The 5,000-nt window shown below is 42.1% G+C and overlaps 1 protein-coding gene across 1 annotated transcript in view; it reads right to left on the reverse strand.

Annotated features, from left to right (window-relative positions):
- The window catches only part of deltaCOP (coatomer subunit delta), a 16,027-nt gene that overhangs the window by 9,882 nt on the left and 1,145 nt on the right, over positions 1-5,000 (reverse strand). The window lies entirely within an intron of this gene.

The raw sequence follows: 5,000 nt of genomic DNA on the forward strand, positions 1-5,000 counted from the left end.
ATGCTATCTTTGTTGTTTTCAATTATTAGTAGGCATTGCATAGAATTTACTAGGCTACTTTACATATATTTTGATTTTTCACCTGAACTTTTTGTAATGAGATGAGCATGAGGATCAGGAGGAGGAGGAAGATGATGAAGAATTATTCAAAGAAGAATTGAAAAAATATCTGCTAAGTATGGTAGAGTGGAATCTATCTGTTCAGATAAGGGTAACAACTAATATATTGTGGAGAGAGACTGACTTGTCAAATAAAGTTGCTCCCTTTGCTTGACAAAAAGCCCATAAAAATAAATTCTGCTTGTAAGAAAGAAAGAAAGAAAGAATCTGCCAAGTATCTCAATAAAAACTCATTTTAAAAATAATTTTTACATTGAAAAGCTAGCGAGCCTTGGCCATTACCAATGAAAGATGGATCATGTGCAACAAGTGTGTTGGAAGTCAACAATCCAGGCATATGCAACTCTTCTATTTGTAGGAGATCCACAGCCGTAATGGTCTTTCCATCAAAATTATTCCCAGAGTCTGATGTGGCTGGATGGGTGCAGACATGGCAGAAAGTGCTAAGGCTGACATGAATGAAACTATTAAGTAAGTGTATGGGCAAGAACTGGTAATAACTTTTTCTTTGTTACTGTGTATAGAGGACGAGATGCTGATGTAAACCTATGTCATAAAGGTTTGGTAAACTGTTCTTCTTGATCTTCAGTAGTGTCATACCTATTGATGACTTGTTCAACTGGAGACTAGTAAATTTTCACATCAACTGCACTACTGCACTTTAACCCATTAGCGCTAGGTGATATGATATCACGTCATGATCTCTCATTCAAAACATACATTTTACATCGTTATGTATGTATACACTCATAGGGGTTCCATTTGCATACACATTTTTCTTCAATTGTGAAAGCGAGCGGGTGAAAAGCGCGCAAAGAAGTGCAGTGTGGCATAGTGCCGGGAGAGATCTTGTCTGTGGATCAAATAAACTAAAATCATGTTCTTAAACTCTTTAATGTTAAAATCCACCAGGATAAACACTCATATTTCCTTACTATAGAAAATATAATTCCTTTACTCATGCTACTGTGGTTGTGCTCAGTTTAGCAATAAATTTTATTATTTAATCCCTAAAGTCTAATTCACCTGGAATGAGTATCTTGATAATATTCACCACTGAGTATATTTGAATTTCAACATGAACAATGTGAGGTAGGGAATTTGAGGAAGTAAGTTTCTTGCAACTACACCCTCTGAGACCATCCCCATCCCCTCATATAACTGTCTCCCCCTGACCTGAGCACCCCCTAGTTCTGTTCGCGGTTATTTCTACAAATGAATGAACGTATTGAGCATAAAATAAGAACTCTTGTAATGTATAGCATATACATCCATAATCTGAAAACCACCTCCATTCCCCAGTACCCTTTATACACCCTGTACTAAACATACAAGTACCTCATGGCATTATTCCTACCTCTCTTTATGGGAATGAAGGTAGCAAGTATAAAATAAGACTTCTCATAAAGCATGCAATCCCATGCCCCATGATCTCTGCTTAACCTAGTACCCCTCCAATTATATCACATTTCTAATTTCTGTCTCAGTGTTTACCAATGTGTTTTTAGTATTTGTATGAATAGAAACATGCTTTATTACTTTAATGCTCTCTCCCTCCCCCTCCCCCTCTCTCCGTCACTCTCTCTCTCTCTCTGTCTCTCTGTCTCTCTCTCTGTGTGTGTCTCGCTGTCTCTCTCTCTCGCTGTCTCTCTCTGTCTCTCTCTCTCGCTGTCTGTCTCTGTCTCGCTGTCTCTCTCTATCTCTCTCTCTCTCACTGTCTGTCTCGGTCTCTCTCTCTCTCTCACTGTCTGTCTCGGTCTCTCTCTCTCTCTCACTGTCTGTCTGTCTCGGTCTCTCTCTCTCTCTCACTGTCTGTCTCGGTCTCTCGGTCTCTCTCTCTCTCTCACTGTCTGTCTCGGTCTCTCTCTCTCTCTCTCTCTCTCGGTCTCTCTCTCTCTCTCTCTCTCTCTCTCTCTCTCTCTCTCTCTCTCTCTCTCTCTCTCTCTCTCTCTCTCTCTCTCTCTCTCTCTCTCTCTCTCTCTCTCTCTCTCTCTCTCTTCCTCTCTCTCTCTCTCTCTCTCTCTCTCTCTCTCTCTCTCTCTCTCTCTCTCTCTCTCTCTCTCTCTCTCTCTCTCTCTCTCTCTCTCTCTCTCTCGGTCTCTCTCTCGGTCTCTCTCTCGGTCTCTCTCACGGTCTCTCTCACGGTCTCTCTCACGGTCTCTCTCACGGTCTCTCTCACGGTCTCTCTCACGGTCTCTCTCACGGTCTCTCTCTCTCTCTCTCTCTCTCTCTCTCTCTCTCTCTCTCGGTCTCTCTCACTGTCTGTCTCGGTCTCTCTCACTGTCTGTCTCGGTCTCTCTCACTGTCTGTCTCGGTCTCTCTCACTGTCTGTCTCGGTCTCTCTCACTGTCTGTCTCGGTCTCTCTCACTGTCTGTCTCGGTCTCTCTCACTGTCTGTCTCGGTCTCTCTCACTGTCTGTCTCGGTCTCTCTCACTGTCTGTCTCGGTCTCTCTCACTGTCTGTCTCGGTCTCTCTCACTGTCTGTCTCGGTCTCTCTCACTGTCTGTCTCGGTCTCTCTCACTGTCTGTCTCGGTCTCTCTCACTGTCTGTCTCGGTCTCTCTCACTGTCTGTCTCGGTCTCTCTCACTGTCTGTCTCGGTCTCTCTCACTGTCTGTCTCGGTCTCTCTCACTGTCTGTCTCGGTCTCTCTCACTGTCTGTCTCGGTCTCTCTCTCTCTCTCTCTCTCTCTCTCTCTCTCTCTCTCTCTCTCTCTCTCTCTCTCTCTCTCTCTCTCTCTCTCTCTCTCTCTCTCTCTCTCTCGGTCTCTCTCTCTCGGTCTCTCTCTCTCGGTCTCTCTCTCGGTCTCTCTCTCGGTCTCTCTCTCGGTCTCTCTCTCGGTCTCTCTCTCGGTCTCTCTCTCGGTCTCTCTCTCGGTCTCTCTCACTGTCTCTCTCGGTCTCTCTCACTGTCTCTCTCGGTCTCTCTCACTGTCTGTCTCGGTCTCTCTCTCTCTCTCTCTCTCTCTCTCTCTCTCTCTCTCTCTCTCTCTCTCTCTCTCTCTCTCTCTCTCTCTCTCTCTCTCTCTCTCTCTCTCTCTCTCTCGCTTGCTTTCTGGCTGTCTGTCTCACTCTCTCTCACTTGCTGTCTGTCTGTCTGTCTATCTCTCTCTCTCATTCTCAGTAGTTAATCATCATCTTACAAATTTTGATGCTTCACCATTTGATAATTATATGACATACCAGGAGAATACAAATTTCTGGTGTGTAAATTTGAGTTCTACAAACATAAAAGATCAAAACTGCCCTTGGTGAAAGTTGAAAATTTAATGCTTTTTACAGCTACAGTCACCTTGATAGCTAATAAACCATGCAACTAAAACATCTAATACATAAAATGCATATATATATATATTCCATTCAACGCCAGAATTAGTTTTTTACATTCCACTCGAAAGAAAGACAAATGAAAAAAGAAACATGGATTACTATTTGATTGGCTGAAGAAGAGGAGGGCCTCCAAGGGAATGGTGATATAATGGATGTGGCAAAAGGAAATAGAAATAATAGTAGATACTCTATACAACTCATTCACATTGGAAAAAACGAGGCAAAAACACAAGAAAAATCCCATCACTTTTTGAAAGGCTTTTCACTATTGTGGCAGATAGGACTGATGAACCTGAATGGGTTATGGCACTATTGTGATAGACAGGACTTTAGGAGTCAAAATGCACAGCCTATGGTGGACATCTTAAGATGTTCTATGTTTTCTGTTATTTTCAGATTTCTGGTGTGATATAGGAGTCTATTTATAGTATAACTGCACTGTGCTACAAATTAGCATTAGGTATGATGCCCTAGTTACACAGCTGAAGAAATAATCAGTTCATAATTTTCTAAAAAAGAAAAATACCAACACACCACATGAAACACCCACTGTGGAAGGGCTAAGGCCATAGATAGCTATCCCCCTTCCCACATCTCTGTACCTCCTTCCTAAATGGCTCTTTACCATGTGTCTGGGTGACTTCTTGTTGCATCCGCCCCTCACTCTGCACTCCATCTATTGCATCTCCTGCCCCCTTCCCCTAGGACTCCCTCCTCTCCATTCATACCTTCCTGAATGGCTGACCTACTTATAACCTTATCTTATTTTTCTCTTTGCATTCTATATATGTCTATAATTACATTACTTGTTTGTTTATATAACTTAAGGAGAATCATATGGGTTTTATTTCCAGTTTGATTTGAAGTCTACTCCTTTCTTATTCATAGACAAGAGGCACCATTTAAATCTTTTATGTTCTTCTACTATTTGACATACCAATAGAAGATATAAATTTTCTGGTATGTAAAAACCAGCTCTTCGTACATGTTGTAAATTATGTTGTTTTTTTTTATGGTTAGGCAAGGTTGGGTTAACCCATTGGAACCGGTTGACGTGATAGCATGTATTGTGGTTTTCACGTCAGACGCCCAGGATGAGCTATGAGGGGAAGCCGCGCACTCGGGTAGAGCGAGCAGGCAGCCCAGGCTCGCAGCTTGTGCGTCAGAGAATCTCAAGGCGTTAGGCTTATGCGTTCGAGAACCCCGGTATTGCGACCGCGCAAAACCGGAACGGCCCCGACGTGAATGGGTTAAGGGACTATGGTCTTTAGGGGTGAAGAGTTAATGACAAATCCATGTAAACAACAGAGCTAAAATCAACTTAAATAAAACAGGAAAATAGACACATTACAAAAATAAGATTGAAGGGGGAAAAAAAAAAAAAAAAAATTACGATTAAAAAAAGCATTGAAGAATATTAGCTTTACATATTCAGTTTCTATTTGTTCTCTGCACAAATATGGTGTGCAAGGAAGGTAAGGGAAAATCTTACTAGTACATGGTGCTTGTAGATCCTCATGGCAATTTATTGTCAAATAAGGAACTAGTCTT

This window comes from Penaeus japonicus, unplaced genomic scaffold, assembly GCF_977035675.1.
Source record: "Penaeus japonicus unplaced genomic scaffold, GWHDUDI00000001_assembly GWHDUDI00000007, whole genome shotgun sequence".
NCBI classification, from domain to species: Eukaryota; Metazoa; Arthropoda; class Malacostraca; order Decapoda; family Penaeidae; genus Penaeus; species Penaeus japonicus.